Source organism: Homarus americanus, unplaced genomic scaffold (assembly GCF_018991925.1).
Source record: "Homarus americanus isolate GMGI-L3 unplaced genomic scaffold, GMGI_Hamer_2.0 scaffold36543, whole genome shotgun sequence".
Lineage (NCBI taxonomy): Eukaryota > Metazoa > Arthropoda > Malacostraca > Decapoda > Nephropidae > Homarus > Homarus americanus.
This window is the reverse complement of record NW_024728533.1, coordinates 40,001-52,712: the sequence shown is the minus strand read 5'-3', so window position 1 is coordinate 52,712 and position 12,712 is coordinate 40,001. Positions and strand designations below refer to the sequence as shown.

Sequence of the window (12,712 nt, the reverse complement as noted above, 5' to 3'; positions counted from 1 at the left end):
ATCATTGAGTTGGTGACACAGATGCATGGTAGGTGTTGAAGGTAGCCAGATATGCCGAGATTTTCCCAGATAATTTTACACCTCTTGGCATTTCCCGAGTTTTACTGTACTAAAACATTCCGAGACCATATCCATGCCAAGTTATCGAGGGTTTACTGTACTGTACTTCATGTGGTACACTAGGGAAGTGTAGTTCAATGAGAAATGTGTTTGTGAAGTATAAATTTGAAAACATATTATTGGCAGCCTTGTACCACCTCCCTCACCTCTAGCTCCTCCTTCTTCCCCTGCTACACACTCGAGTCACTCAGTTTCACACATTCATTTTCATTTTCCTTACAGCACAAAAAAAAAGTAGATAAAGGATTTAGTGTATCAATTTTGAGACTTATGCATTCATGTCTAGTTTTGTAAAAAAAAAAAAAAAAAAAAAAAACTGTATTCTATGGGTTAAGAATGTATTATTTATAGTGAACTATGTATGATTTCATATTTTGATAAAATACTTATCTTTTTTCTAGTACATCCTGTCCTCAGGCTTAGACAGTGTTGTCAAGTTGTGGGAACTGTCAACAGGACGCTGTCTCATCGCCTACACTGGTGCTGGATCAGTTGGTAAGATTATACTGTCCAGTGACAAATAATATTCGTACCTTAGCAATCAGCAAAGACAAAACTAGGTCTAGAGTTTGTCCAGAAAGATGTGTTGGACATGACACATGATTCACAATTTTTTTTAAACTGAGATTTTCCAAGAACTCAAAGAAAAAAGGTTTCAGAGATGGGTTGTCAGCCCAATAATTAAAGTCACCATAAATCAACTGTTCTCCGGTTTTTCCTGAGTTTCAAGAAACAAGCCAAATTCATCCATGAAACCCATATATGTATCTATGACCCAAACCATAAACAGCAGCAATCTTAATGAGTTGGCATTGAAGATTTATTAATGCCTCCATAAATTCAAAGGAAAAAAAAACAGTTACTACAGGTTGTACCTCTCTAGTCCGGCAACCTCGGGACCTGACCGGTGCCGGACCATGGAAATTGCCGGACCATGGAAATTCACCCTTTTCCTGGATAGATAGTGACTTGTGCTTATGCCTGGAAGCACTAGCACCACTTTCTCTGCGTCATGGTCTCTTTGAAGACATATTGAAGGGTTAAATGTCGTATAGTAGCTTCTCAAATTTCGCGAGTTTTTAATTCTTAACGTATTTTATTGGAACACACAAAAAAATAAATAAATAAAAATTTTGACGGCGGAAACTTGAATTTCGACGGGTTTGAACGGCCCGCCAACGTGCAGACGACGTGCATAATCGTGTAAACAGCGTCATTTCTCTTATGTACAAAAGATTCATTATTGTTTATTACTGAATGTCTTTTTTATTGAATTAATGTTTATGTGTGCAAAATGAGCAATACAATTCATTAATAATACGTAGAAAATTAAAACACATGAGGAAATGACACAGCATTGTTTTCGTTGATTACAAAACCAGTGACTGACTGGTTCTACATATAAAACTGAAGAAAATAAGACCTTGGTTGTAGCTGTAGTAAAATTAATATGGTTGTTTTAAGTAATGTTATTTAATGTTAATAAATGGAACAATAGAAGTAGCTAACGATAATGGTAAAGAAAAAGAGAGATCGCATATGTAAGTGCGCATGCGCACACGTGAAAACATATCGTCATTACTTTACATAAGAATATGAAAGCAACACTTATTTACTGTTCATATATATTTTAATTAATGTTTCTGAATTTGTTTTTATTGAATTAATGTACGTGTGTGCAAAATTAACAATACAATTTATTAATAATACGTGGAATATTAGAGGAGACGAGACGGCTGCCGGCATTGTTTATGTTAAAGCTTACGAAACCAGTGACTGATTGGTTCTACATATAAAACTGAAGAAAATAAGACCCTGAGTTTAGCTGTAGTAAAATTAATGTAAAAAATGAATATGGTTGCTTGAAGTACCTGTAATGTTATTTAATGTTAATAAATGGAACAATATAAGTAGCTAACCATTAATGGTAAAAAAAAAAGTGAGACTGCTCGTATGTAAGTGCGCACATGTGAAAATATATCGTCATTACTCTACATAAGAATATGAAAGCAACACTTATTTACTGCTCATATATATTGAAGGGTTAAATGTTGTACTCTGTATAGACAAGCAGAGAGAGAGAGCAGCCGAACTGCCGGATGTAAACAAACCTTAATTTCCCGCGGCTTTTTTTTTTTTTTAAGGGGATTAGCCCACCCGGGCATAGGTCACTGACCCACATTGGGGCCTGAGGGGCAAAAATTTAATACTCCTGTAATAATAATAATAATTCAGATAAGGAAAAAAAAAAAAAAAAAAAAGCTGCCTATCTACCTATTGGACAAACTAAAATCGTTCCAGACCACGGGAGTTTCCGGACCACAGAATGCCGGACTAGAGAGGTACAACCTGTACTAATCATCTGATGTTGAGCAGAGCCACAGAATAAATCAGTGCCACTCCACCACCTGGAGCTCCTGCAGCAGGTCTGGGAACATAAACAAGAGAATGTGTCTTAGGAAGAGCACTATGTACAATATAATGTTGATGTCTGATTCATATTAACCATGTTTCAGTTACTCAGAGGATATCCAAGCTGAATTCCTTGATAAACTTGTTAACATGACACATTTTGTTTTGGATCGCACAGATATTAAGCAGACATTCTTAATAGGCCCAAAGAAGGCACTACAAGTTTTTTTGAATGAGTATAGTTGGTGTTCACAATTAGGTTTTTACAATGTGAAGTTATCTTAGGGCAATCTTTACTTGGCACAAAATGACTGACTTGACTCAGGTGGTACTGCAAGAGTGGAACAATTTGTACAATAGGGTGAGGTCTCATTTGCACATGTCCTAGACTTATAACCGCCTGCACAGAAGTCACATGCTGAAAATTATCTTTGTGGCTTATCTCAAAAACTGTGGAAGGTTCTTGAAGTTCTAGTATGGGAAGTTGTGCATATGAGAGACCAAAACTTCCAATTTGTCGTAAAATTGGAAATTCACATATAGTACTGTAGTATAACCTTTATGCCCCAGGTGATGTAAGACCCACTGGACCCACTGTGTGGGCTTATTTCAGCAAAAAAATAAAAATAATTTTTTTAACCCTTATGCCCCGGGATACGGTGCTGCTAGCCATACCCCCAACGCGGGGTAAAATGAGAAAACTTAACTTTTCCAAAAATAATTTTTAACCTTTATAAATGATAAAACAGTAAAAAAGACTCAAGAAAAACTATACATTGCCCCTCTATATTCTTCCGTGGTGCCTCAGTGACGAGACAAATAAGGGGATTTTTTTTTCTGGCATCGAGCGCTTGCTGTCACTACGCACGTAGGGGCCATTTTCCAACTTGCCTTTGTGTCCGAGTTGGCCAATAATGCATTTATTTACTGATCATAATACAGTACTTATTCCCTATAAATAATTCATTTAGACTATTTTATTTGCATTACTCTTCATAAGAAGTTCTCAGCGACACACACACACAACTTTTATTAATATTACTTTGATACAACATGATAAAATAGACAAACAATGACAATAAACAAACAAAAGAAGTTATTTTCCAAGAAGCTTCCTTCTGACCACACTTAAGAGGCAGGGAGATAAGAGGGCTATTTTTAGCCTGCCTTTGTGTCCGAAATGGCCAATAATGCATATATTTACTGATCATAATACAGCTTACTCCTCGACTTATGACCTACTCGACTTACAACAACCCAGACATACGACCGCCCCAGTCGTTCCAAAATGTTTTCAAATTACGTATTTTCGAGTCCCGACGTTAGTGATTGCTCTGTGTATTGACAAAATTTTCGTTTGTAATTCCCTTTAAAATGGCTGGCATGCTTAAAAGTGAGAGTTTTGTGGTACTGAGAAGAAAAAGAGACACCCATTTTAGATTTTCTATACAGTCGGCCCTTAACATATGCGGGGGTTACGTAACAGAGATACCCTTGGATGTTAAAAATCCCTGGCCCCCCCCCATGTCCTTATTTACCGTATATACCTGTGTGTAGTTCGAGTTTTTAAAACCAAATTATTTGGCAAAAAATTGGGGGTCGACCTCTAAACGGGTAATAGTTTCGTTAGGTTGAAAAATATTTACCAGTAACTACCAGTAAACAATGGAAACGATGCACCAACGCACCACCAGCTGTGAATGTCGGTACAGTTGCCAGGGCAGATCTCTTGCGTCATCATAGCAAGCCCAAAGTAGCCAAATCCATGGTATGGTAGCACAGGACGATGTAAAACATAAAGTATTCATTTATTAAAGTTTATTTATAGATACTGGACATAAATTTTTGTTCATTACATTTGATACATCAATCTTTGTTAATTAAATTTGAAACAAAAGAAAACTACGATACCGCATTTTCATTAAAATATTACATCACGAGTATATTTTACCTTAACTGTGACTGAATGAATATACGTATTCTCAGAAATAAATATAGAAATGTTATATTTTTGCTGGAATGACGAACATATAACAGTGGAAAGTGGGATAAAATCATGACGAAAACAATGACTTTCGCTTTCTTTCGTAATTCAAAAGATTTTACCGTAATCGCTTTCGAATGGTTTTCAGTTAAAAAACTGTTGTACTCGTACTGTATTACAATAATATTCTAGCCTATCATTAGCCTTATAATCCCACAACTGAAAACCATTCGAAAAGCGATTACGGTAACATCTTTGAACGAAAGAAAGAGAAAGTCATTGCTTTCGTCACAATTTTATCCCACTTTCCACTGTAATATGTACATCATTTCAGCAAAAATATTACATTTCCATGTTCTCAGAAATAAATGGTAGTTTTGTTGAAACGTAATGTACAGTATTTAATATTAAAATGCAAAAATAGCTATAAAAACAATTAATACACCCGTAATGTACTGGCTGGCATCTCGTCCCTGCTCCCGCGTCCAAGGTCACCACTCCTCCCAACTCGCTCCCTCCGCTCCCTCCTGCGCCTCCTCCACCTCCTCACCGTCACTACTGCCGACAACAAACACAAATGTTTTGTGAATAACTGCACCTCCACTTCCTATGTACAGTACTGAACTGTACTGTGCTGTGCATTTTTACAAACAATAAACATGGGAAGAAAAGCTATTAAAAAAAAAGAGATAAAAATTTCACTTTACTGTACAGTTCCTATCCTCGGCGACAGGACGGGGGTCATCGGGCTCATCGTCACTCAATTCCATAACGGGTGGTGAAGTGGGGGCGACGGTGGATTCAGCTGCTTCCTCACTGCCGCCAGTGATTGATGGTGTTAAATCTCTCCTGCGGTGATCAAAGAACATGGTGATGGGGAGTTGTCATCTCTTTCATTCATTTCTTCCATCATGTTTTTGTATGGAGCGAAAACGTCATCCATCCCTCGCATGAATTTCAGGGCATGCACCATGGAGGGTCCATACTATAGGCCAGGTTTTTCAGTGCCTCAATATTCCTGGTCATCTCCCCCAACTTCTCCAACATTATTTCTTGGTGCTCTTCCTCTTCCTCATCCTTTTTCCCTTTCGCTTCCTCTTCCTTGCCTGAGTCTACTAACTCCTGTAGATCCTCCTCGGTCAGCTCAGTGTCGTGCTCTTCAATTAGCTCCCTAATCTCGTCCTCTGCCATGTCCTGGAAGCCTTCAGCAGCCACTTTCCTTGACAGTGCCAGGGTCTTTCTGAATATTTTCATTAAAATCCATCAAAATCATTTTCCTTATCATCGTCTTAAGCACCAAACAGCTCCTCCCAGTCTTCTCCTTGAACAGGGCCAGAGGGTACGTGTTTTGCGAATCGTTTCAATTAAAAAAATGTTGCAGCACATGTATATTTTACCTAAACTGTGCCTGAATGAATATATTCTCAGAAATAAATAGTAGTTTTGCTGAAACGTGATGTATTTCAATGTAAAATAGGATAAAATATATGACGAAAACAAAAGACTTTACCTAACCTTCCAATGTTCAAGAGATGTTACTCATTTTTTTTATTAGTTTTCGGTTAAAATACTGTTATATTACAATGATATTATATTCATACTGTGCTTGATATACTACATTCACGGAAATGTAATATTTTTGCTGAAATGACGTACGTATTACAGTGGAAAGTGGGATAAAATCGTGACGAAAACAATGACTTTCGCTTTCTTTCGTTCAAAAGATGTTACCGTAATCGCTTTTCGAATGGTTTTCAGTTAAAAAAACTGTTGCATCACAAGTGAATTAGGATAGAATATTATTGTAATACAACAGTTTTTTAACTGAAAACCATTCGAAAAGCGATTACGGTTACATCTTTTGAATGAAAGAAAGCGAGTCATTGCTTTCGTCACTTTCCACTGTAATACGTACGTCATTTCAACAAAATATTACATTTCCATATTCTCAGAAATAAATAGTGGTTTTGCTGAAACGTAATGCATTTCAATGTAAATTTGGATAAACTACATGAAAACAAAAGACTTTACCTAACCTTCCGATGTTCAAGATATGTTACTCGTTTTTTTAGTAGTTTTCGGTTAAAATACTCTTATATTAGTGATATTCTATTCATACTGTGCTTGATATAATACATTCACGGAAATGTAATATTTTTGCGACTACAATGCTGATGTCAACACAAGCGTGGTTACAGCGAGACTGACTGAGTGAGGGAGAGCTATGCGTGTGTGTGTGATGTTGCGGGAGCGGGCGGTGTCCCGTGTTCGGTGCCGCGCCCGAGTTGAATGGCGCGCAATTTGAATGTACTTCAATTACTTCAATGTACAGAATATTCCTCCGGCGGGGCAATCTGCGTATTTGCAAATCCGTGTATGCTGAACCCGCGTATGTTAAGGGCGGACTGTATATTATCTTCGCATTTTCGACTTACGACCTGGATTTGGGTCCCTAACCCTGTCATAAGTCGAGAAGTGGCTTTACTTATCTCCTATAAATAATTCATTTAGATTTTTAATTTTTTTTGCGTTATTTTTCATAAAAAGTGCTTGGCAATACACAGCAGTCTGTCGCCAGCTCTCTGGCTGTCTTTGTGTTTGGTATAGCAAGTAATACATAAAATAATAATAATTCCACAAATAAATACGTTTATAACATAATCATAGCATTATTTTCCAATAATACTAAACTACTGTACAATACAACTTCACTACTTTTAGCAATATTACTTTGATACAACATGATAAAATGGACGAACAATGAAAATGAAATAAACAAAAGTAGATAATTATGTTCAGGAAGCATTCCTGTGGCCGAGGTGTGGCGTGACAGGCAAATAGTCACATGGGACTTGACAACCCGTGCTGGGCATTTAAACAGTGGCGGGAAAGGGTGTGCATTCTGGAACGTCACCCGGGGCATAAGGGTTAACCAACAGTTGAAAATTGGTATTTTAGGAATAAAATCAGTGCAGTCACTCCAAGCATATTGTTGGAGATGGAGTGCGTGTGGTCCCCTACGTCCACGGCCACCATAACGCCCATGACCACGACTTCGATGAGAAGGTGGGTGGCAGTCTGGGGAGGGGGGAGTGAGCGCCATTGTCTGTATCACTGTCCTCCCTGCTGGCCTCCTCAAACTCGACATCGTCTGGGTCTGTTTCCTCTCTGTCAAGGTCTTTGCCACCCGATATTGTATCAATGCTACTCAAATCAAGCAACTCTAGATGGATAGCACAGCTGTCAATGGTGTGGAGGAGCGAGGCGGGTCATGAGACATTGAAGGACGTGCATCCATCATGATAGCTGGTGGGTAACTGGACTACTAGACATGAGACAAAGATTACACGCGAGTTGAGTTGCCACGTAAATAAATATCATTTACAAATACTTTGTCCCGCCTGGACATTCAAGCTACTGTATGCTGCAAAGATTAAGGACTTAGAGAAACGACACCCAGGGACACTAAGATGGACATACATGAGCATCACCCAGGCTTTAAGGGTTAAAGTAACATTCAAAACTTAAAGGAAGTGAATAATAAGTACAGCATAGTACTTAAACCCACTGGACAGTATTTTAAGAGTCATTAACACAACTAACTATGAAAATTATGACTTTTCAATTTCACATCCTTAATCAGCATTTTGAAGGAAATTAACAAAAACTAAATCATATTATAAATGTATGTACAGCATGCCCTTCAAATTCGCAGGGGTTAGGTTCTCAAAATAGCCACAAATAGCCAAATCCACGAATAACATTTGCAAAGAAATGTATACAGTCTCTCCTCGACTTACGACGGGGTTCCCTCCCAACGACCAGGTCGCAAGTTGAATTGGTCATAAGTCGAAAGGGAAAAAATAATATATAGAAATTCTAAAATGAAATACAGTACAGTCAAAGTAATCAATAATGAAAAATGAATAAAGTGTTACTGTGCACTTACCTTTAATGTAGTCAACTGAATGCACACGGGGCCTCAATAATTTTTTAATTAAGCAAGACTACATTAATTGGATGAAGCAGAGGAAGAGACAGGGCTAGTTGGGTCATCAAGTTCACTTTCTTCAGACAGGCTAACATACTTGCTTGTTAAATGTATTGGATCATCTTTAGGAAGTGAAGAGGCAGTGGTGGGGCGTGAGGAGACAGCAGTGGTGGACTTCTTAAAAAATGCCCAATTTAGACTGCACAGTTTGCCTTTTCTTTTCATTGTAAATCTCCCTGTAGCAAGCAAGTGCATCTTGGATCAGTCTGTCAACTTTTGCAAAACGCTCAACATTTTGATCCATTTCTTCAAACATTTGCATCCCCTTATTAATAGTAGCAAATGCCTCTGTCATTTGTTTCGCTGAAAACTTTTTGGGGGGTGCAGGTTCTTCTTTTACATTTTGTCTCTTCTTCCTCTGCAAATTTCTGTGCCTCCAGTTCAGTAAGATCCTCGTTACTTAACTCTTCTGCTACACTTTCCACCAACTGCTCAACATCTTCATTATCAATTTCTAACTCCAGCTCTTGACCCATCTGCACTATCTTGTTACTAATCTCAGAAATTGCTTCTTCTTCATTAAATCCTTTGAAACTGTTCACATATCTTTTCAGGACCTTTTTCCATATTCTATTCATTCACTAACCTGTAACCTCATCCCATGCTGCAGCTATGTTCTTTGTACATTGCAAAATGTTGTAGTCCTTCCAAAACTCTCTGAGCGTTTTCTCACCTTCAGTAGCAGCAATAGCCTGAGCAAAGGTCGTATGTAAATAATACGCTTTTAAAGCAGCAATAGCACCTTGATCCATGGGTTGGATGATAGAGGTAGTGTTAGGTGGAAGGTAGACTACCTTAACATCAGGGTGCAGGTCGTCCAGGTATGGTGGGTGTCCCGGAGCATTATGTAAGATTAATAAAATCTTGAAGGCAACCCTTTGTTGCAGACAATGCTCGTGGAATGAAACAACTGAGGAACCAATCCTCAAACAGTGCTAGGGTCATCCATGCTTTCTTATTACTGCTATAAAACACTGGCAGTGCGTGCTTGCTGACATTTTTAAAAGCCCTTGGGTTCTCTGAATGGTATATCATGAAGGGTTTTACCTTGAAACCAGCTACATTCCCCCCCAACAGAAGTGTGATTCGGTCCTTGAATGCCTTGAATCCTGGCATGGTTTTCGCCTCTTTGTGGATGTATGTCCGTTCTGGCATGCGCTTCCAGAATAGCAAGTTTCATCCACATTAAATATCTGCTCAGGCAAATGATTTCCCTCCATGATGACACGATCTAGCTCCTCAAAAGCTTCGGCAGCACCCACATCAGCACTTGCTGCCTCTCCACTCACCTTTACACTGTGCAAATTGTAACGTTTCTTAAACCTTTGGAACCACCCATGACTTGCTGTGAAGTTTTGGTCGCACTCATCTCCTGCCTGCTCTTTCAGGTTTTAAAAAAAAAGGCTTTTTGCCTTAGCCTGTAAGGTTAGAAGGCTAAAGGGTACATGCTTTTGCAGCTGATCTTCCAGTCACATCACCTAGTAATTTCTCCATCTCATGAAGAGGACCTTGTCTCTTTTTCATTATTATTGTTCCCTTTATAGGTGCTGATACTTTCACTACCTCACAAATTCGTTCCTTGTCCTTCAAAATTGTTGATATCGTCGAGTGAGAGAAGCCAAGGTCTCGTGTAAGGTTGCTACCGTTTTTCCATTTTCATATTGCATTATTATTTTCATTTTCATCTCAAAAGTAATTGACTGTCTCTTTTTCTTCTCAGCACCACGAGAACTCTCACTTTTACGCTTGCCAGCCATTTTAAAGGGAATTACAGACGAAAATTTTGTCAGTACACAGGGCGATCACTAACAACAACGATGGCCAAACACCAACTGAGCGGGCTATGGCGTGGATGCTGTACACCACTAGGCGGCCCAGCCCACACTATCGTACGGCGTCACATTACGACCAAAAGTCGGTACTCGAAAATACGAAACGTGAAAAATATTTTATATGACCATGGCCGTCGTATGTCCGGGTTGTCGTAAGTCGAATATGTCGTAAATTGAGGAGAGACTGTATTCCCATCTATTAACCTCTTCCCTTGACCTCTTACTACTATCTGAACTTCAACTGACCAAAGCAGCTTCACCAAAACCTTTTTAAGTCTCCAACTACAACCTTTATACCTCTTTCCATTCTAAGGGAGGTGTATGCACCTACTTCAACACACGTACACCTATAACTCGACTCATGGATCTTGAATCTTTTCTTTATGATGTCATCTGGCTCAAAATATCTCTACCAACTATGACTATTTTTCTTTCTTTCCTATACTGTTCTCCCAACTCCACCAACTATTTGGAACTCTTTGAGTATCTCACTTCTTGCCATAAGACATTGCTATCCACACACCCCAACATCGAAATCCTCTACCTAGGGGATTTCAATGTACATCACAGAGAGTGGCTTGGCTCTGCAAGGGATTACCCAGGTGGAACTGAGGCACTCTATTTTTCCTTACTTAATGATTTGGAACAAATAAAATTAAACACCCGACACGTGTTCCTGATCGACACGATCAACTGACTAATATTCTTGATCTTTGTTATACCTCTAACCCCTCACACTATTCATACTCAATTTCTGCCCCCTTAGGATCTTCTTATCACAATATTATTTCTATTAAATCAAACTGGGCACGACCATTTCCCCCACCCCCCTCTAAACGCCAACTATGGCCCTATTGGAGGGCAAACTGGCAATCCTTGCGAGAATTCTTCTCCGACTTTCCTTGGGATGAATGTTGCTTTTCCACTCGGGATGCCTCGGTATGTGCTGACAGAATTGTTGGGGTTATACGTTGTGGTATGAGTGCATTTATCCCATATTCTACCAAAACTTTTACTTTACAATCATGGTTTGATCGCTCCTGTTCTCTTGCATGTAGGGAGAGAGATAGGGCGTATCAAGTTATGAAACTATCTCCTTCTCCTATTTACCCACTTCTCTTTCCTTACATCTAGGAACCGTTGTAAGGCTATTCTTCGTAGAACCAAGCGGAATTTTATAAAAAGAAAGACCGCTGTCCTGACTAACTTATCTTTAGTAAATCCTTCTGGTCCTTAACCAAAAACATCTGTAATAACTTCTGCATTCCTTCTTTTCCTCCTCTCTTCTGACCTGATAACTCTGTAGCCAACTCTCCCCCTGATAAAGCCAATCTGTTTGGCACCTTATTCTCCTCTAACGCCACCTTAGACGATATCCAAATCTATCCCTCCTACTAAACCTATGCACTTTCCTATAATCTCCACTCGTAGGGTTGCTGGTGTGTTATCCAGGTTGGATGTGAGTAAGGCGCATGGACCGGACAGAATACCCCCTCGGGTTCTGAGGGAGTCTGCTGCAATTCTAGCCCTTGTGCTTGCTTGCTTCTTTTGCCTTTGCCTCAAAGCTTAAACTTTTCCTTTTTCTTAGAAGCATGCCTTGGTTCAACCCATCCCGAAGAAGAATGACCATTCTAATCCCTCTAACTATCGTCACCTTGAACGCTTTTGTCTTTTGTCGGATCACCAGTATGGCTTTCGCCAGGCAAGATCTTCTGGTGATCAGCTCTCTTACTGCACCCTTCTTTAGTCATCCTCTCTTAGGGATTATGGGAAACATTCATTGTGGCCCTCGACATCTCCAAAGCATTTGGCAGGGTATGGCACAAGACTTTGCTTTCTAAACTTCCGTCTTATGGTTTCTCTCCCCCACTTTGTTCTCTAATTTCTAGCTTCCTAGAGAACCGATCCATAGAAGTTGTTGTCTAGGGATCGACCTCTCGCTCTTTTTCTACCACTAGTGGTGTTCCGCAGGGTTCTGTTCTTTCACCTACAGGCACAGGTACTCTTTTCCTTCTTTTTATAAATGATTTACTTCACTCTACGACTAATTCTATCCTTTATTATGCTGATGATTCCAGTCTTCGCTCTTCTTCACATTTTTCCCTTTCCCCCTAATTCTCAAACTAGATCTGTTTCGAGAGCTGATATCATTTCATCTATCAATACGGATCTGTGCTGTACTTGAATGGGGAGGTAGAAGTTGGTTTAATTCAATATTAATGAAACTCGTATTTACCAATTACACTTTCCAAATTAGATGATCCCACCAATCACATTTCAAGATGCAACATTCTGCCAATTTCTAAAATAGAT

General features: G+C 39.1%; 1 long non-coding RNA gene across 1 annotated transcript in view; it reads left to right on the top strand.

The window, feature by feature from the left end:
• The first annotated feature begins 502 nt into the window (after window positions 1–502).
• LOC121866130 overlaps window positions 503–12,712 on the top strand; it is a 36,761-nt gene continuing 24,551 nt past the window's right edge. The window contains exon 1 of the long non-coding RNA XR_006088896.1: window positions 503–615. This is a non-coding gene — a long non-coding RNA (uncharacterized LOC121866130). The remainder of the gene's footprint in view (window positions 616–12,712) is intronic.